The sequence below is a fragment of the Trichosurus vulpecula genome, chromosome 5 (assembly GCF_011100635.1).
Source record: "Trichosurus vulpecula isolate mTriVul1 chromosome 5, mTriVul1.pri, whole genome shotgun sequence".
NCBI classification, from domain to species: domain Eukaryota; kingdom Metazoa; phylum Chordata; class Mammalia; order Diprotodontia; family Phalangeridae; genus Trichosurus; species Trichosurus vulpecula.
In genome coordinates, this window is record NC_050577.1 from 161,111,905 (window position 1) to 161,134,868 (window position 22,964).

The following is a 22,964-nucleotide window of genomic DNA, read 5'->3' on the forward strand; positions in this document are numbered from 1 at the left end:
ATACATTTTCCCTAAGTGAATAACATTTTTCAAACATTAAAAAACTATTTAGAAAACTTTATCAACTATTTATATAGAATTTTGTAAAATTCCCAATGAATTCCCAGCACTTTGGAATAGACCAATATGTTTTGGCTTTGGTTTTTAATGTTACTATTGTGTACTGTATGTACCATTTGGGACATAATGCACTATAAAATCCAATCACTACGAAATCTGAGCACCATATGTTTAGAATTCTAGCTTAATAAGCAATTTTAGTATTCCTTGCAACCCTTCACTGAAAAAGGTCAAATTCATTAAGTAACAAAATCTGTAAATATCAAGAGTTAAATTTGGAAGTTAATCAATCAATTAATCAACAAGCCTACTATGTGTCAGGTACTCTGCTGCACACTGGGATAAAAATGCAAAGAATGAAACAATTCTTTCTAAGGAGGAGATTATATTTGGAGAGGAGAGGCAAGAAGAATAATATAGTCTTCATATAATCCAAATGGATCCTCAAGTCTAGAGTTGTATACCTTTTGCAAGTATCTCAGAATCTTAGCATTATATTGGGGGGAGGGGGGGCTAAATATAGACCTACAAGTATTCTCCACGCAGCCGCAGACTTTAGCTTCTGATTCTTTATGAATCAGAATAGCTCAAATGACTAAATTATCCTGAGGAATGAAAAAGATGATAGATTTGTTAGAATGTCAAGCTCCTGTTCTAATAATAGCCTACATCTCTAGTTATTTCTACACATTTTTTATTAAAGATGTTTTTAGAGGAGAGGTCATCCCATTCCTGTCAAGATCATCCCCTTCCATGATTCGGAATCTTCCTTTTAATCTCCAATGAGTTCTTCTAAGCACATAGTCTCACTAAAAACATCTTTATATTCATTTTAACTCCCAATCTTTCTCTCATTCTCTCAACAGAAAAACATTGGGGATTTATTTTAAATGCTGTAGTAATGTTGAGTGAGTTGAAAGCTGAAGACAAGAGATTTCTTATGATTTGTGTCTTCCTAAACCCAAAAGCACCATTCAAAAGATCCATATTTCAATGATAACATTAATTATTAAAATAGTAAAACCATGAAATTTACAGGGAACTTAAGCCAATCCTGTGGTTGAATTAATCTTGGAAAAAAGGAGGGGGAGGGGGATATTAATGTAACACTTTGCCCAAGACTAACTCTGGTAGAGCTGACAATAAGCAGGTTGCAGTTATTTTAACAATTTAAAATAATGATTAGATTTTTTGTCAGATAAATTTGGAGTGAAAGCATCCCATTCACTACATACCTTATTTCCTAGAAAAGGAAGTTTGGGGAAAAAAAAACACAGTAACCCAATATGTGAAACATTAGGGATTTGAAGAAATTCCTCTTTTCCCCAAGTGTGTTCTCTTATTTTATATGTCTGAAAAGTAGCTGTAAGAGTGAGAGTTGTGATGAAAGTATCCAAGATTTCCCAGAAAAGGTCTCAAGGAAGAATGAAGAACACACTGGGCCTCTCTATATGAAGTACTAGCTGTTATTGAAAATGAAAATGTCTCCAACCCAATGCTCTATGTGTTTTAATGTTGTACAGACATTTTTGTTAGTGTTATCAATTTAAAAGCCAAAGGCCAGTTGGAATAATTTTCAAACCTGTAAAATGTGGGCCTGGTTTTTCATGCAACATTTAGTCTAATATACTATAGGTATTTTATTACTGAACTCCAGGAGGAAAATGTTAATTTTTAAAAGATTTTTTTCTTCTGATTATTAATAGGAAATGAGAGTTAAAATGGGAAATACATATATACATATATATATACATGTATATGTATGTATATATCTGTGTGTGTGTGTGTATATATATATATATATATATATATATATATATATGCTTGTGTGTGTGTATATCTGTATATTTATATGGGGGTATTTGCTATCAAGAAATACATACACACATATACACACATATGCATACAGTAGATAGAGCATAAGATCTGGACTCAAGAAGATCTAAATTCTTATCTGGTCTCAGACATTCAATAGCTGTAATGACCCTGAGTAAGTCATTTAACCACTGTCTACCTCAATTTCACCATCTGTAAAATGGGGATAAGAGAAGCACCTACCTTCCAGGGGTATTGTAAAGATAAAATCAGATAATACTTACTAAACTTTTTGCAAACTTTAAGTATTATATAGATGCTACCTCTTATTGTTATTATAATTATATTAAAGATTGTTTTGTTATAAATATTAGCGGTTCTAGATTTTCCTGTTTTTCAGTGACATGCTGATTGTAAGAGGTCATAGAATAATATGGAGCCTCTTAAATAAGACAAAACAATTCAAAAAATTTAACAAAATATATATGGGAAAAATCAAGTGCTTAAAAATGCTCATTATTCAGACTATGATATGCAGTTAGATGTTCACGGAACTGATCACTGAGGGTATATTTTAAACAGACAGTGAATAAAGGCAATGACCTTGAGCCAAAATTAAATAAAAGTGAGAGAGTACATCTCATTTTATTTGAAAAATGTGAACAATGTTTTCAATAATCCTAAGCTTCTCCTTGGGGGTAGGGGGAATGATCAGAGAAATAATTGATTAATAGATGTATGCATGGAATAACACAAACACAGACACAGACACACAGACACACAGACACACACACACACACACACACACATACACACACAGACACACACACACACACACACACACACACACACACACACCTGTGTCTAATGGTAGCCAGCTCTGGGGTGGAGGTGGGAAGGGAAGGAAAAAAATAGGAATTTACATGATAACTTTATTGTATATTTGGAGAAATAGCAAGTTGTACATGGTAAATTTGCAGTTTCATATCAATTTTTTTAATTGTACTGTGTTATGGTAATGCTTATTTTGTTCCCTGAATTGAAAATAAAATAAAATAAAAAATAATATTCTCATTTTAATTTCATGCGACTGTGAATATGGAATACCCTTGTTATTTAGTCATTTCAGTTCTGTCCAATTCTGTAACCCTATTTGTTTTTTTTTTTTGTTTGTTTGTTTGTTTTAAGATACTAGAGTAGTTTGCCATTTCCTTCACCAGCTCATTTTAAGGATAAGGAACTGAGGCAAACAGGGTTAAGTGACTTGTCCGGAGTCACATAGCAAGTAAATATCCATGACCATGTTTGGTATCTGAGAGATGAATCTTCCTGACTTCAGGACTGGCACTCTCTATCTACTGCATTACCTAGCTGCCTGTGGAATACTACAATCTCTGAGAAATTCAAATCGTAGTTCATTTTGGGGGCAATGAAGGGATATACCATATCTTGGATGCAAATAGATGTACCATATTTTCAAAATGAATAGCATATAAGCAGAGCATAAAGATATGAAAGTGATATCTAGAAATGGAAAATAGTCTGGTAAAGTAATGAGATGTGGATAAAGGGCCCCAAGACATAAAATGGATTGCTTTTGTACAATTCATAGGAGGATGTGACATACAGTGGAAAGTGGGTTTACAATCATTTGGGTTCAAATCCCTGCTATGTCACTTACTGCTCTGTACAGTGTGATCACGGTCATGACAATTAACTTCTCTGGGCTTCAGTTTCTTTATTTGTAAATTTAAAGGGGTAGACTCAATAACCCTCTAAATAACCCAGTAATCCCTCTAGATTAAAAATCTCTATTCCTATTCCTATAATACAGAAAAGAGAGGAAGAGGAGACATATAGATTTTCACCTATACCGTTCAAAGGAGCTTAATGAGAGTCACATGATAGTGACTGTCTCAAGATTATCTTTATCCAAATCCCATTGGACAAGATGAGAGTAGGATCACTTCTAAGAAGTGATGGATCCAATAAAGTATTTAAAAATTGCTGTGGTTTATTTGCTTGGGGGAAGACAGAGATACCATCTTGAAATTTCTATAAATTATTTCACTCAAATCAAAGCAAATGTAATGATAATATAGCTGTTTATTTTAAAATTTTATTTATTTCAGAGAAGCAATACATGAATCATGATTGTCCTTCTGTTAAAAAATGAATGAGGTTGGATTTTGTCTTCCTTGCTAAGGGTCATTTTCAAGTATGGTCAGTCACAGAAGGGACCATGGAGCTATGCCCTCTGCGTTTCTATTTAGATGCTTTGGTCTATTAAGGGTTGAAACCAAATACACGGAAACAAAGGAAATATCACTTCAAATTTTACATTTATTTTAAATGAAAATGTATAATGGAAAGAAATTTTAATTCTACATAGATCTTCCAACAAAAGTTTATGTACAAAGTACTCGATTCATTTCAGAAAAGTGTGAAACCTATTGTAACCCACAGAACCGAAAATTAAAATCAAATGAGAATTTGCTTAAAGGATGTTGCCCAAAACAGTCTCCCTCCCAAAATATCTAAATAAACAAAAAAAATTATTGAAACTAAATAAGTTGCAGCCTAACTGCAACATCACAACCAGCAAATTCATTTTAATATACTACCTTTGCCCTTTTCATCAGCTCTTTATTCTTCTCATTTTAGTGTGAGTGTTATTGTTTCTTAACTTTTCTTTTCATAGATTTCTTATAATTCACTCCATGAGTCCATCAAATAAAAGGGCTGTATTGGTAATTAAAGTGGGACTTTTTTGCTGTTTTCTCTTTTGGACCACTGAGGTAATCAAGTGCCTTTGATGAGTTTGGCTTTTGGTTTTTTTTTTTTTTTATTAAATCAGGAGTCTTTGATGACCTGCTTAAGAAACAAGAAAGCCTAGTTCACATAGATTTGAGTTGCATGGTTGTGATGCCCTTTCACTCTGAACAGGGTATATAAACTCGGAGGCTAGCATTTTGTTTGGGGCTTTCACTCACTGGAAGAGTGTTGTGTAATCTGACCAGACGAGACTCTGGGTAGCCACTGAAGCCCCCGGCTTTGAAAACCCAGATGTTGGTGCCTCTCTCTCTGGTAACTATATAATTCTTTGGTCAGTAATCTGTTGATAACTGCGTGTGTTTCTTCTGCTTATATTGTGTCTGTTTGTAATTTCTGTTTTCATTTGCTCTGAAATTCAGGGTGCTGCCTTTCCCCCCTGAACTAAGTGAATGATATATTTATGTTTGATTAAAATGAGATTGTTAACCCCTTAAAATTGCTTTCCTCAGAAAAGCAGATCAAAAAAAAATCTGTTCTAGCAGCCTTCCTGTGTGCCAGTGTTGTTGGTCTTACACAGCCACAGTAGGGACAAGCAGCATTGTTTTTACAAGGGATACTATGCTTCCCTTTCTTTCCACTTCTTTTTTTTTCATTCCCTGTCACTGTTATATTTTTAATTAGAGGCAGAATATTATACTGGACAGTCTTAAAATTATTGTCAATATATTCTATTATTTCTTATAACTCGTTTAAAAGCTAAAAAGTTTCATCTTATTTATAAAGAAGGTAAATTCAATGTTAGCTAAACTGTAATTAGAAAATTATACACCTCAGAATGAGAGTTTTGAGTTAGAAAATACCTTAAAGGTAAGCTACTCCAAACCCTTCAATTTACCAGAGTGTCTTGCCCGGGGTCAGACAGGTAGCAAGAAAGAGTTTTGATTCAAACTCTGGACATCTGACTGCAAAACATATTAACTCCCCCCCACACCCTTTTTAAAGGGAATCTAAAGCTGTGAATTCAATGGCACAAGTAGCTCCCTAGTACAGAAACACCCTTCTTTAATGCAGATTGTCAAGTCAGCTGTTATTTTTACTCTTAGATGGTTGTTAGGGAGACTGAGAGGTCAAGTACCTTTCTCAGGTATGTATCAGAGGTAAGCTCTAAACCTAGGTCTTCTTTGCTCCAAGCTTGCCACGCTATCTACCATACTACCCTTTCTCGTTTGCCATAGAAACTCATATATAATAATTTAGTGAAAATACTTTTTATATTAGGAGATATAAGTATCCCTTAGAGATATAGTTCACCTTACCCTATATCAGAACTTAGGAAGAATATCCTCTTTTTTAATAAGACATTGTGAAGCATTTTGATGGTTGAATACATATACTTTTTTGAATGCATATTACTCAAATGAATCAGCACATATCAATCTCAGATTATCTTTCCACTAAATGAGACTCAAAGTGTTTGGAAGGCTGCCACTACTTGTTGGTGGAAGGAAACAATTGTCCGTAAACATATGTACTAAAGCAAATATATATTTTTAAACTACATCTAAACATAAACATGAAATTGGCTCCTGCCTAAATTGGTGGAGCCATAAGAGAACTATAGAGGCACAGAAGACTGCTTGTAAAAATCCTAATCTGTTTTAATGAAATGAATTGTCAATGCTCAAACAATTCTTCCTTTGCAACACAAAATAAATATCTAAAAAACAGAAAGGAATATACAATAATTACCCAGACATTTATGAGGTAAATAGTGAACCTTCTTCTCTAGTCAAGCAAGTTTCCTACAAAAGTCATACTCATTCCCACCTCCTTGATTTTCCAACACAGAATGCTTTTCTATCTCATTAATTTCTCTTACTGTAAATGACAAATGGTGACTAGATAGGGTAGCCCAGTTAGAGTAGAACTTGAAGGGGAAGAGATGAGAATAGACAACAATATTTATGCCCAACTGAATTATTGACACTGCTAATAATTGACAACAATTACTGACATAATGGGTCTGACACTCTATTCTAAATATTGAAACTACAAATCAAATAAAGCTTTGATTATATTGCTCCTCTTCTTGGGAACCTATAACATGTTCGAACAAATCCTAACTCCTTACTATGCTCAAAATGCTGTTTGGTTGTGCATACGCTTTAATCCAGGAATACTGCTTTAAGACTCACACCACCAGAAGCACAGAGAAAGAGAAAAAAGCACAACATGCACAAAAATACTTATTGCAGTTATTTTTGTTTTGGCAAAGCATTGGAAAGTGGGGAGATGCTCATCAATTTGGGACGACTGGACAAGTTGTAGTATATGAATTTAATTGAATACTATTTTGCTTTAAGAAATAATGAAGGGGCTAGTTTCAGAAGAAAAAAAACTGGGAAAAGACATAAAAACTGATATAAAGCAAAGTGAGCAGAACCAGGAGAATAATCTATACAGTAACATCAATATTATAAAGATAATCGACTTTAAAAGACCTGAAAATTCTGAGCAATACAAAATCTAAAGGACTCATGATGAAAAATGATATTCATCTTCTGTTAGAAAACTAATGGGCTCAGAGTACAGACTGAAGCATATTTCTTCTTTTTTTCTTGCTTTGTAAAAAATATATAGCTAATGCAGAAATTTGATTTGCACTATTATACATATTTGTAATAGGTTTTGTTTTTCTTGCCTTCTCATTGGGTGGGATAGAGGGTCAGGGGAGGGACAGAATTGAGACTTCAAAAGTAGTCTCCTTGGTTTAAAAAGAAAAAAAAAGGAAAAAAGAAAAATCCTATCTCCTCCATAAAGTCTTTCCCAACTATTCATGACAGAGTGGAAAAAAAAGAAAAACCAGAAAAAGACTCTGGTTCCATAATCAAAGGACTTGAGTTCAATTCCTTCCTTAGATGCTTATTATCTCTGTGATATTGGACAAGTCACTTAATCTCCTTGTGTTTTAGTTTCCTCATCTGCAAAATGATGGGAACGTATTCAAGGGCAGCCACACAGTGCAGGGCATAGATTCAGACCTGGAGTCAATATCTGAGTTCAAATTGCATGAAGTCACCAATGACTGCCTACCTCAGTTTCCTCAACTTTAAGATGGAGATAATAATATCACTTACCCCATAGGGTTGTCACAAGGATAAAATTTGGATAGTGCGTAGCACAGTGCCTGGGACATAGTAGGTACTTAATAAATAAATTCTCACTCTCCCCTCCCTCTGATGTTCCTTTCCTATCTATAATCCTGTGATTTTACACCAGCATTCTTAATTCACTCTTATTTCAACTGTTAGAGCACCTCTGATTTCTTGTTGATCTCGTCTTAGTTTTGTATGACATCATATTTCTAAATAGGTGGCAATATTTTCAAGGACAATGTTGTCTATTCTCCTCCCTCTCCTATTTTTCCATGAACATGTAAAATGTCCACCATTTTGGTATCTACCAAAAATATATGGAATACATGTTTTCAGTAAGCTCACTCTATCATTGACTATAACAGAGGATGGGAACTTGCACCTATTTTTAAACTTGAAGGATGTGCACTTTTTCAGGAAAATGGAAGCTATCACTTTTTTTAGGTAATGCCTTTCATATAGACAACAGCTGTCTCTCATAACAAATGAAGTGAATCATACCTCAGGCATGTGGATTCTCATTTCCAGGAGGATCTCAAAACATGAGTCAGTTATCAATTGCCCATTTTACAGAGCTATATATTGAGACACTGAAATATAAAATGGCCAACCCTGAGTTGAACAGCAGGTGAGCTGTTGATATACCAACAGACTTAAAATTGAAACTAAAATGGTCCAGTATCTTTGAACACCACGATAATTACATTGGATGCCCTTTGGAGAATGGCATGGGGACTGTACATTCATTGGGAGTACTGGGGAATACAATAGTGATGAAAACTTGACAAGTACATGACACATGAAAGGAAGTTCCCACTAAGATGGGTGAGACAAAAGTGCACATCTGTTATTAACATCATACAGGAATAAGACCCCACAGTAAAAAGTCATGCCAGAGAATATGACCTGACTGTGCTCATTTCAATTGTCTTCATTTTCTTACCAAAAAAAAGAAAAGAAAAAAAAGCTTTCTAAAATTAAATCATCCCATGGACTTGAATGGGACAAAGGTAGCATTCTACACATAAATAAGTACTTTAACAATGCAATAAACTAAACCAAATGTATCACAAATAGGTGGCTTTTCCCACTGTATTTCATTTGATGAAGGCCATTCATTCATTTTACATAGTTTCATTCATATCTGGTGTTGAGAAATACAGGAGAAGGCCCCAGAAAAGAATAATCTATTGTTTCAAAAGATGTCTCATATCTGCCATAGGATCACAAAGATATCAGCTGCATGGAACGACATGTTTTTATAATTTTTCTGTCTGGTGGTTTTTAACCATGGTGAGTGTATACCATATGTTTGCAAAACAGTGGCGTATGGATGAGATCTATACACTGGGTCAGTCTGCTGCTATTGTAATTTGGACTGTCAACATTAGAAAACTCAGCTGGGGAAAGAGAAGAATTCTCCCCTCCCCATCTGTTGGAGTTTCACTGTTGAATCTTAATTCATCCAGGGGTATTTCAATGGCTCTTCAGAGCTTTCAGTCCCCTGGGAATGCATGCAAAACATTTTATAGAATATCTGTATCCTAAGGCATACCAGACACATGTGTTTGAAATTGACGATTAAGTTGCATCTTCTCCAGAACAATCTTTATCACATTTTCTCATTCTGCCTATCTCTGTGGCCTATAATGTGTAAGTTGAAGTCAGACTTTTGATTCCAGACATCTTGGTAGTTACCGAAAATTACTACAGATGGGGTGGTTTTACATACCTGTCTCGAGTAGACATGTGTTCACACAATTGGAAATTCCGTGCTTTCAGTTTTGATGCAGATTGGGACTGACTTGAGGTTCATTTAAATAAGTAATCATGCATGTGAGGAGCTTCTGAGGCTCTAGTCTCAAACAGTGACTAGGAGAATGCTGGAGGACTCCTGGACAGTTAATAAGTGTTAATTGAATAAATTAATCTCCAAAAGTAGGTGCTAATGCTGTTCAGGAAATGAGAAAGTTCCATGGAGTGGTTGAAGAAAGTAGTTTTCTCTTTCATACTTGACCCACAATCTTCACTCCACAGCATGCTGATGATTTGATTACACACTTGTCTTCTACACATCCCCATGTGGTTATTGCTTCTTGAAAGTCCTACTGTGAAATCCCAGGGAAAAAATGTTTTAAACACATTCTTGCTTCCTTTGCTTTTCAGTAAATAATATCTTTGACTCTAAAATCAAGAGATTTAGCCTGGATTAGGAGAGATTTAGATTTCTCCCTGATTTTCTAGTTGCTATCATCACAGTTAAAGTTAAGTTAATGAAGACACTTTTATCTCTGTAGATGTTGAATTAGATTCTCAATAAAAACTAACATTTCCCTGTGGGAAATAATGTAAAAACACAAAATATGATTATTAAATTATTACTAACAACAATCAAAAAGAGCTGTCCATAGTCTCTGCACTCTGTCTTCCTGCCACCCTCTCCAGATCAGAAAAACTAAAAAAATAGAAATACTGCTTTTCATCTTTCAGTTCTCACTTGGAAATAAAATTTTGTTCTAAATTTGGTGGAATGTCATCATTAACAATTGACAAGAATTCAATTAGAATACTTTGTTCAAGTTTGAACAGAGTTTTTGCAAAATCAAAATATTTAGGCAGAAAAAAAGAATACATTATTTCTGAGAATGGAAATTGAAATATGTTGTTTGAATATATAGCTCTTTTAAGAGGCATGATAGTATTGTGTTACAGATATTTTAAATTCTGTCCTTTGGGTCTAGTGCTCCTTCAATCACATATGCCTCATTTATCTGACTTCAAGTATTTATTAAGCACTTACTATGATTTAGGCACTAGGGGTATTAAATGCTATGTACAAGGCGGTGTGCTAGGCACAGGACGCACAAAGCCAAAAATCTAAAAATCCCCCCTGCCCTCAAGTTTACCAAAACATCTCCTGAAGGCACTGTTAGGCTAAGTTACACTAATTCAACAACAATATTTAGCAAACACCCACTATGTACAAGGCAAGAGGCAGTGTGGTATGGCAGATAGAGAGCTGGCCTCAGAATCAAGAAGCCCCAAGCTTAAGTCGCATCTTGGACACATATTAGCTGTGTGACCCAGGGTAATTCATCTAACCCTTCTGTGCCTTTGGCGACTTTCTAAGGTTATAAATTGCAGAGGGGGTGCTGCTCTGCCTCAGGAAAAGTTTTCTCTTCTAGGAATTTCCAATACGCGTTAAGTTATAGGTCCAGTCCCTATTCTTGTCCCTCTTCATTTGTACAAGGCACTACGCTAATCATTAATGAAAATATAATGATAAGTATTACCTGTTCCTTTGATCAAGAGCTTACAACACTTGGTATGGGGAATAAATAATAAGTACTCATTAAATACCTACTATGTGCAAGAAACTGTACTAGGTGCTGGAGATATAAAGACAAAAATGTAATGTTCTGTTTGCAAGTAGCTTACATTTTATCTAGGGAGAAAAAATATATACATAAATATATAAAAGATCTATACAAAATAAACACTAGGCAATTGGGCTAAGTTGCTTAAATAACAGAAGTTAAAATCCTAATGTACAATATATAGGTGCAATATCTGAGGAAGGGAAAATTTTCTTGCAATGTTCACACTATGCTCTATTAACATGATTGTTGATAATTAAACACACGTAGTATTCATAATGACATACATTCATCCGTATACACACAGACCCACCAGGGAGGAAGGGGAGCTTGAGAAAGAAAAAAGAAATGCAAATAGTGTCTATTATTGATACATCTTTGTTAAGAGAGTTCCAGAAGCAAGACTGACAGCTCGCTCTGCTCCCTGGTCAATAACCTTGATGGCAGCTTGCCGGAGTGAGCAGCATCCGTCATTGAGCTGTTCTCTGTTCAGTGCAAAGCAGCTGCTGATATGAGGATTTATGGAGCAGCATGTTGCCTCTCACAGAGGACAATGCCCATAGGTTGAAGAGTCAGTAGGAAGCAGTATCTATTTCCAAGTCTGTATCCAGTATAAAACAAATCTGATCATTTGTGTGCTCCATGCTGGGATGATATGTTTATTACAAGGTAGGGCAGAGGATAGAGAACATGTTAGAAATAGAGATAGGAATATCAACTATCTTTTTTTCATTAATCATCTGTAGCAAGCTTTTTAAACATTAGCATCACAACTCTAAGTTCTACCATCTACTAGACTAAAGGAAAAGATACTTTAAATTACAGTTAGCATATTCAGCAAACCAGAATTTCCTCTGCTGATTGTCTGGTGGTTAGGGACAAATGATTTCATCCACATTTTGATTACTTTAGCAATTTGAAACTACTGAGCACACTTTTTGCTTACCAATTATTTTATAAACATGTATCCAAGTATCATATTTTTTTCTAAATCATTTTGTTATATGATCTCAAAAACATTTATCAGTATATACTATAGGATACATCCTAATTCTCAATTCATCATTGTTTTTGTGTATTACTAATTCTCCACCAATTCTCCTTGTATATGTTGCCCACCTCCACCTCTGCCCATCAGAATGGAAGCTCTTTGAGGATTGGGATCATTTCCCTTTTGTGCTTGTGTCCACAGCTTATATGTAGTAGCCCTTTAATTAATACTTATTGTTTGATTTTTAACTCATGCACATTAAAACATTTTCCTTCAATCTCTTTTAAAACGGGGTGGTGAAGATAGACAAATCATTTTTGACAAGTAAGCCTTAAAAGGGAATAATGATAAAGAAATTCCTTACTGGCCAATGAGTTCATTACAAAATCTGAGCTCAGAAACTTGAATTGGCAGATGGGGGAGAAACATACTGCTTAAATGAAGAGGATTTTTCCTTCCCTCCCTCTCTCCCCCTCATCACCCACCCCCGGCAACATGAGAATTACATCATGCAGTTGGAGCAATTTCATATGAAGGCTCCACGTTTGAATTCCTCAGGACACAAGCAGGAGAAATTAGATACCAAAGTAAGTGAAATGCAAGGTTTGAACTTCCTGAATGATTCACTTAGGACAGCAACAGGCTATCAATAAACAGCTCTGAAATCTCTCAGCCATGAGTCTTCCCCCAAAAGCAAACCTCATGCTGCAAATTATTTTAATATATGTACTTAAATGTTAAGTTACAAACAGCAAGAATGCTTGAGAACATTGCAGACTGAAGTTGATGTCCTGGGGACAAAGAAATATGCAAAGAATGCATGGTAAGAATGTATTCTAAGAAGATTTGGAACTGAGTCATGGAAAATGAGTGAAAGAAAACCTAAAGGATTCTTATTTCTTTGACCTTAATTCTATTCAGGGACACAAAAACCTCTGCATGGTTATTTACTCCAATAAATTAGACTTCCTAATTCAGTATTTATACAGCGAAATCCGCTTTACTTTTGTTTTCCTATGAGGATATGAGCAACAAGTATAGTGAGTGAACAGGAAAAATTATATGAATGGGAAATGAGATACCGTACACAGCATCAACTTCTGTTGCTGCACTGATTGCCCTCCGAGGCATCAGCAAAGTCATGCTGGAACACTGAGTTCTTATGAAAAGTCATGCAAAGTACAGTGAGCTCTTCTAGCAACTTGATACACCATGGTTAAAAAGACAGCTAAAGGAAAAAGGATGGCATGATTTGGACTTGGATATTTTTTTTAAATTGAAACCACAATTAGCACAGGAAACTTGCTGGTGGAAAGAGCTGAGTTCCTCACCAGGAGCTCCCTAATGAAATCAGCCAAATCACAGGTCCAGACATTGCTCCCCAACTTACCCCCCAAAAAACAACAATAACGACACCTTTTTTGTGAAGAAACTCTACCAATATAGCTAGTGACAGTGTGTGCAGTGCACTGTTTTGGTCAGAGGACTTTGGTTCAAAATCCACCTTTGACACTGACTATCTGGATAATCAAGTGTGAGTCACTTAACCTCTGTGGACCTCAGTTTCCTCATTCATCTGTAATATGAGGACATTGAAGTAGATGATCTCTGAAGTCTATTGGAGTTCAATAGCTATGATTCTATAATTTATTATGGCTCTGAAACTTGAGGGTACTACCTGAGATACCAAGTTTATGAGTTTCCCGTGTTCATCTATTTATTATGTACGAGAGGCAGGGCTTGAACCCAGGCTTTCCTCATTCTAACGCCAGCCCTCTATCCATTACAGAATGCTGCTTCTCACATGAAAGTTTTGTCATATATAATAAGGAGCTTGAGTAAAGACCTGGAGATTATTGTATTGAACTATTTGAATGAAAAACCTAAATTGGCTTGCAATGTCAATAGCTTGACATTTATTCCCAGCTTGTGATTTTATTTAAAGAGCTAGATATTTTTTTTTTTTGCCCATGGGTTATGTTAACAGGAATTGAAAGATCCTTTGCATCCATTGATAGGTCTATGTGACCTGCTTTGAGCCAGAGTCACATGGAAGCCTGAGTCACATGAGCCTGTGATAGGAGGAGCTTGCTGAATGGGTGTAGTAGGAAGGGTGGAGCAGGAAGTGAGACAGAGCAGTAAGAGCTAGGAGAGAGAAATCAGAGAGAGCAGCTGGCTTGAGTGAGAGAGGGAGTGATTTTGCTTAAGGCAGCTTGTTTGTGGGGCACCTGACAGACGGAAGGCTTGGGGATGGCAGTGCCCCCTGCATTGGTAATGTGTATAGACATCTTTATTACTATGATGGATTTGGCTTTCTGGTGTTTGAATAAATGTCTTGGTTTCATCTCCAACGAAGAAAGTCTGTTATATCTTATGATTCAAACCTGGGAATATGCCTGTATATTCATAGCAGCTGCTGTGGGTATCACATTGGCGATATATTTGGTGTCACAAACAGGATTGCAAAATACAAGACCTCTATTTGGAGACAGGATGATTCTAGGGAGGGAAATGGATGTCCCAGGATGGGAGGATTTACCTTATTCCCCGCTGGTGAGAGAATGGGCTAAAAACACCAGACTCTGTGAAAACTGGGAACCAAGGCTACAGAAGGTAGGACCCAACAATTTAGAAAGATAGTTGTAAGGAACACCAATAGAACCTAGGGAAGAAATGACAGGGGTGTGTAAGAGAGGCCAAGCCTTGCTAAGAGACTGGGCCTTGCTAACAAGTTATCATATCATATGTAAAAACAGAGACAAATTGCTGGAGGAAAAGGTTCACATGAAAAAGGAGTTAGCTGATTTGCATGGGAAGCTTTCTATGCTACAGTATTTGAAACTTCCTTTAGAAGAGCAAGCTAGAAAGTTTCAGGTGGTAGAAGATAAAGCAATTCTGAATTTAGCTCAGAAAAAGAAAGGAAAAGTTAACATGAGGAAGGTGCATGTAACCCTTGTACAGGCTGGACCTGATTGGGATCCAGACATGAAAAAAATGAAACAAAGTTAGATGAGAAGGCTTCTAGGAATGGAGATGTTTATCCAATACTAAGAAGAAAGCAGGAGAACTGGGGGCGGGGTGGGGGGGAACCACACAGTGTTTAGGGAAGTAATTGAAGATTTTTCTCAGTAGAAGGTCACATATATTTTGAGTCAATTCACCCGAAAAATGGGAGAATCTTTAGATAATGTGGATTGTTTGAAATTCATAGGTATTAGAATCCTTTTGTACAGAAAGCTGTTAGGGATTACCACATGCAAGGAGGTAACAATGGGATTAATCTATTAGCTTTGGCTGTAGAGGAATGCATTAAGCAGTATTCCACTGACTGTGTGGCTTAGTGGAGATAGACCCTGGTATTTGCTTAGAGACTGTATGAGAAAGTCAAAGGAAGAGGTAATGAGAACTGGAATAACAGTCAGAGGCGCCAATGCTCATCATAGCACTCTCTTAATGGTTCCTCACAGAAACTTGATAGTAAAGATGACTCCTCCTGCTCATAAGCACATAATTCTGACTCTACTAATTGGAGAAATAGGGCCCCCTCTTTTGGAAGTGCTAGATAAGATTTCACAGTTAAATAACTTAGGGGAATGGGGAAAAGATAAATTTCTTCAAGAGGGAAGAGCAAATAGCCAGTGGATTCAAAGTCAGAATAGATTAACAAGGAAAGAATCGTTTACTGCTTTATTAAAAGCAGGGATTGGAAGAATAGATAGTATTCCAACTAACAAACTATATAAGATATAAGGAGAAAAGGTACTTAACATTAGACTGAATAGGGAAGTAAGAACTTCCCCTACAGATCCTCCTGAATCATTGTATATAGAATAGGAAATTGTCCAAGCCTCAGATCAGGTTAAAGAAATACATAGAAGTAAGGAAGATAGGAATTAATACAGTTTTTCTGGGTTCATGGACTCCAGAAGCACAGCTGACCCTGTATTTGCCCTACTTGTGGTTACTGTCTCCATATTCGTTTTGGCTTTTCATCTTGTTTGCTAGATTTGTCTCTTGCAGGCTTAGTACCCTCCACTTGTAGATGACTGACTTCTTGAGCTGGATGTTACCCCTGTCCAAGACTGTGATGCATCACCCTTGGACCTGACATTGACCAAGCTCTGGAGACCAGCTAAAGAACTGACTCCTCACATGGGACCTTTCATGGCAGGGACAGCTCTACATCCAATCTCAGCAGGAAGTAGCTATAGAAGAGACCTTTGCCCTTTACCCCAAGGGATTTTGGGTCCCGTTCATTTGAGGGGGGAATAATAGGGAGCTTGTGGAAGCCTGAGTCACGTGAGCCTGGGTCACATGGAGCCTGTGGTTGGAGGAGCTTGCTGAATGGGTGGAGCAGGAAGTGAGACAGAGCAGTCAGAGCTGGAAGAGAGAGAGCAGGCAGAGCAACTGGCTTGAGTGAGAGAGGGAGTGATTCTGCTTAAGGCAGCTTGTTTGTGGGGAGACCTGGAAGAGGGAAGGTTTGTGGATGGCAGTGCCCCCTGCATTGGTAATGTGTATAGACATCTTTATTAATATGATGGATTTGGCTTTCTGGTGTTTGAATAAATGTCTTGGTTTTCTCTTCAATGAAGAAAGTCTGTTATATCTTATGATTCAAACCTGGGAATATGCCTACATATTCATAGCAGCCACAGTAGGTATCACATTGGCAATATACCATGGGATAAGAAAAATCAGAAGCAGGAGAGAAATGTGTTAAGTCATTTTTCAGTCTTGTCCAATTCTCCATGACCCCATTTGGGGTTTTCTTGGCAGAGACACTGGAGTGGTTTGCCATTTCCTTCTCTAGTTCATATTACAGATGAAGAAAGTGAGGCAATGAGGATTAAGTGACTTGCCCCGAATCGTATAGCTACTAAGTGTCTGAGGCCAGATTTGAACTGAGGAATAGGAAGACTTCCTGACTCCAAACCCCAAACTCTATCCACTCTGCCACCTACCTGTCCAGGAGAGAAAATGGTGACTACTCAACTGAAAACAAAGGGACGGCTTCTGAAGTAAAATATAATGTGCCAAATGATCCCGGAGAAAAGCAATGGGGCATGTTCTGTATATATTGAGAAGCAACCTATGTGGATGTTTAATTTAGGAATTTAAGGGGCTGAGGAGAAACTGAAACCAGCTTTTTGAGATGTCAGTTTTTGAAGCCTCCCCCAACACATTCCACTCTGGTGTTTCAGTGTGCTCATGAGGGGGCCATTTGGTACAATTGACAAGTCTGATGATATTAAGTAGAGATGAGCTGGAACTGAAATGTTTGGCATTTCTTCTGGCCAAGAGTGACAAAATTTACATAGGTAATTCAACCTGAGTTGTATCTGAAAAAAGAGAGCCAATATTCAGAATTCTACTTGCTCCCCAAACACTATTAACAATGTTTAAGCCATAGTAGAATTTTCTATCTATTAACAGGATTCCTGACTTTAATCATTTTCAGATATGTTCAACACTTTTTATACAAAGCAGATTTAATGCTGGCAATTTTCGCTTCAATTTGAGTTTTAAATTAAGGATTTACAGTAGTATACTTCAATAAAATCAGCATAATCAGGAGCAATGATTGTAGCCATGCTATAACAAAATACACTATATGTCCTTCAAACTATTGTGTGTGTGTGTGTGTGTGTGTGTGTGTGTGTATGTGTGTGTGTGTGTATGTGTGTGTGTGTGTGTGTTTGGCAAGTAAGAAATTACTTTAAAGCTTCTTTAGGAAAATAGATTTTAATTTTTAGTCATTCCTTTTGTTTTAATGTCATTGTTACTTCTGAACACTCTTCCCAGCCAGTTAATCCATAGACCAAAGAATTTAAAAAAAAAAAAAGGTGAGATAGAAGCAATAACCCCTTGCCCCAGTACAAGTTAGGACAGTTTTTCCTTAAAAGGTATAAAGATGTTCTTTGAGTCTTTGTTCAGGGTAATAAAGGTTCATATAAGAATAAGAGTCATCCCTCAAGCATAAAGCAGCCACAAGAAGCTCCAGGGATTCTGATGCTTGGCAGGTGGATCAAGAAGGGTAACTGAAGGAAAGAAGCTTCATTCAACTGTATCATCTTTGGTGACCTCAAAGTCTATCATTGTTGAATATCCTCCTGCTATGGCTAAGTTGAATGACCTACAATAATCTTCCCCTCCCCTGCCCAGTACAGAGCCTAATATATTAAGGGACTGGCCTAAGTTATGCCCCAGCCTAGGACAGAGGAGAATTTCTTTCCCCAAGCAATTCTGCAAAATTAATGCAGTGACAGTCTAACAGTATATGTAATGTTTAACAACTATAGTCCATACCTCTGTTGAGAAGGGAGGAAAATGTATAAATTTTTGTTCTTTGCATTCACATTGTCATAGTCATTAGGTATGTTTTCTTACTTCTCACTTGTCATCTATTCAGCAAGCTCTAAAATCTTCATGTTCCTCTAAAGTCTTCATATTTTTAATATCCCCTTACATTTACAAACCCAATTTGTTTAGCTATGCCTCCAAAATTCTCTCTATCTGAGGAGTACACACAGTATGTAATTTTTGGCTACTATGAAAAGGATTGCTATGAACTATTTGGTATATACATGGGAATTTGGTTTTTTTTTTTCCGTCCTTGACCTCCTTCTTAAAGAAAGAAAAAATTATGCTCCATTTTCTTTGGTAACTCTACTTTTGATTTAATCCACATAGAAAAACTTGACATGCATTATTATCTATAATGTAAAATCTGTACATGGTAAACTCTTTAACATTAACAATAACTTTATTGTCATTCATCCCTCCTCAAACATCCCATGGCCTCCATGCCCCTCACCCTCTGCTGAGAACCTTGCTTCATATTTTACAGAAAAATTCAACTTATTTACCATGAACTTCATTTTCTCCCTTCTCCTTTTTCTTCTTCTCCTACCACTGAGATACCTCTGGTCTCACAGAGAATTTTAGAAATTACAGTTTTTGAGGGTGAAACTGATACTTGCAGAATTTTACCTAGAAATTCCTTCATCATTCATTGAACAAACATTTTTTTAAATCTGTACCAGTACTGTGCTAGACAATGGCAAAATAAGGAAGATGAATAAAATATACCCTCTGCTTGCAAGGAGTTTATAATTATATTCTGGCTTCAGACATTTATCAGCTGTATAAATCTAAGCAAATCATTTATCTTATCTCAGCCTCAACTTCCAATGGGGATAATATTAGCACCTAACTCACACGGTTCTTGTGAGAATCAAATGAGACATGTAAATTGCTTTGTAGACTTCAAAGAGCTATACAAATGCTGGTATTATTATTACTGTTGCTAATATTATTCCTATTATTATAATTCTGAAGGGGACATAAGATAAACAAATGAAAATGTGAATAAATAACTAAGTTCATAACTAAATATGAAAACAAGGTGTTTCCTATCAGTATTCTTGGGAATACTTGTTGAAGGATAGGGAATGGGAATCAATAAATTCATCATGAAGTAGGTAACATTTGAGTTTGAAGGATACGTAGGAGTGTTGTCATTACAGATGGTGAGCAGAAAAGAATAGTGAATCCAGGCCTAGGAAACAGAACAAGCTAAGATACAGAGGCAGAAAAGTGAAGAGTTGAATTTATCCAGGTCATGTTATCTGAGAAGGAAGAATTTGAGATAAGATTGCAAAAGCACATTGTACTGATCTCTTAAAGGTCTTTGAATGCTAGACTAAGGAATTCAGATTTTATTTCAATGAGCAAACGAATAATAAAAATTTAAATATTGAAATAACAATAATAATGTCTAATATTTGTATGTTTATGAATATTTGCTAATGTGCTTTGATATCTTTTATTTGACCCCAATAGGTAAGGTAGACACGATCCTCATTTTATGATGGAGGAAACAGACAGAAAAAAAGTTAAGGAGATGAATAGAATTTTACAAAGTTAGATCAGACAGACCTCTGGAGAAAACCCAAAGACCCCAGCTTTTGGGACAAGAACTAGCTCTTTAACCAAAAAGAAAATTGTTGGGAAAACTGGAAAGCAGTTTGGCAGAAAGCAGGTATAGACCAACATCTCCCACAAGATAAGGTCAAAATGGACACATGATTTAGACATAAAGAGTGATATAAGTAAATTAGGAGAGAATGGAATATTTTACTTGCTAAATCTATAAATAAGGGAAGAATTTATGACCAAACAAGAGACAGAGAACATAAATAGGATGTAAAATGGGTAATTGTTATTAAATAAAAAGGTTTTCCACAAACAAAACCAGTGTTGCCAAGATTAAAAGGGAAGCAAGAAATTGTAAAAAGCTTTTTTCCCACAAGTTTCTCTAATAAAGACTTCATTTCTCACATATAGAGAACTGAGTCAAATTTATAAAAATATAAGTTATTGCCAAATTTATAGTTAAAGGATATCAACAGATAGTTTTCAGATAAAAAAAATCGAAGTGATCTATAGTCATATGAAAAAAAATATTCTAAATAATTGCTGATTAGAGAAATACAAATTAAAGCAACTCTGAGGTACCACCTCACATCTATCAGATTGGCTAATATCACAGAAAAGGAAACTGACAAAAATTGGAGGGTATGTGGAAAAAATAAGGAAATTAATGCATTGTTGGTAGAGTAGTGAATTGGAGAGCAATTTGGAACTATGCTCAAAGGGTTATAAAACTGTGCAAACTCTTTGACCCAGAATACCACTACTGGATCTGTATCCCAAAGAGATTAAAGAAAAGGGAAAAAGACTTCTATGTATGCAAATATTAATAGGAGCTGTCTTTGTGGCGGCAAAGAAATGGATATTGAAGGGATGCCTATCAATTGGAGAATGGCTGAACAAGTTGTGGTGTGTGATTGATATAGAATACTATTGTGCTATAAAAAATGACAAGCAGCACGCTTTCAGAAAAATGTAGGAAGACATTACATGAACTGATACACAGTGATGTGAGCAGAACCAGGAGAACACTGTATACAATAATAGCAGTACTATATGGTGATCAACCGTGAATGACTTAACTATTCTTAGCACTACAATGATCTAAGACAATTCTGAAGGACGTATGATAAAAAAATGCTTTTCACCTCCAGGGAAAGAATTTATGGAGTATTTATGTTTAGTCATTATTTATTTATTTAATATTTTTAGTTTTCAGCATTGATTTCCACAAGAGTTTGAATTACAAATTTTCTCCCCATTTTCACCCTCTTCGCACTCCAAGATGGTATATATTCTGATTGCCCCGTTCCCCAGTCAGCCCTCCCTTCTGTTACCACACTCCCCCCCATCTCCATTTCCCTTACTTTCTTGTAGGGCAAGATAGATTTCTATGCCCCATTGCTTGTATATCTTATTTCCTAGTTGCATGCAAAAACTTTTTTTTGAACATCTTCTTTTAAAATTTTGAATTCCAAATTCTCTCTTCCAAGCCCTTCAATCCCTTAATGTAGAAGCAGCTAGATCTTGTGTTATCCTGATGGGGTTTCCACAATACTCATATTGTTTCTTTCTGGCTGCTTGCAGTATATTCTCCTTGATCTGGGAGCTCTGGAATTTGGCAACAATATTCCTAGGAGTTTTGTTTTGGGGATCTTTTTCAGGAGGTGATCTGTGGATTCCTTCAATTTCTATTTTACTCTCTGGGTCTAGAATATCAGGGCAATTTTCCTTGATAATTTCTTGAAAGACTTCCTTTGATCATGGCTTTCAGGTAGTCCAATAATTTTTAAATTATCTCTCCTGGATCTATTTTCCAGTTCAGTGGTTTTTCCAATGAGATATTTCACATTATCTTCCACTTTTTGTTTCCTTTGGTTCTGTTTTATAATATCTTGATTTCTCATCAAGTCACTGACTTCCACTTGCTCCAATCCAATTTTTAAGGTAGTATTTTCTTCAGTGGTCTTTTGGACCTCCTTTTCCATTTGGCTAATTCTGCCTTTCAAGGCATTCTTGTCCTCATTGGCTTTTTGGAGCTCTTTTGCCATTTGACTTAGTCTATTTTTTGAGGTGTTATTTTCTTCAGTATTTTTTTTGGGTCTCCTTTAGCAAGTCATTGACTTGTTTTTCATGGTTTTCTTGCATCCCTCTCATTTCTCTTCCCAATTTTTCCTCTACTTCTCTAACTTGCTTTTCCAAATCCTTTTTGAGTTCTTCCATGGCCTGAGACCAGTTCATGTTTTTCTTAGAGGCTTTTGGTGTAGGCTCTTTGACTTCGTTGACTTCTTCTGGCTATATGTTTTGGTCTTCTTTGTCACCAAAAAAAGATTCCAAAGTCTGAGTCTGAACCTGAGTCTGTTTTCACTGCCTGTTCATGTTCCCAGCCAACTACTTAACCCTTGAGCTTTTCATCGGGATATGACTGCTTGTAGGGTAGACAGTACTTTGTCCTAAGCTTGAGGGGCTGCACTGTTGTTTTTGGAACTATTTCTACACAGCAAGCTCTGCCACACCAGCACTCCTCCTCCCCCAAGAACCGCCAACCCAAACTGCCACTCAGATCTAAGCAGGCTCTGCACTCCTGCTCTGATCTGCCACTTAATTCCTCCCACCAGTTGGTCCTGGGGCCTGATGCAACTGTAGCTGTAGTTCTGGAAGCAGTTTCAGAGCTGCACCACCTCCCCTGTCCCTGGGGCGATGGCCGACTGAGAACTGCTTTCACTCTGTCGCCACAGTTTCTCCCACTAACCTTCTCTGTTGTCTTTGGTGTTTGTGTGTTGAGAAGCCTGGTAACTGCCACAGCTCACTGATTCAGGGCGCTAGGGCCTGTTCCACCTGGCTCCCAGTCTGGTTGGT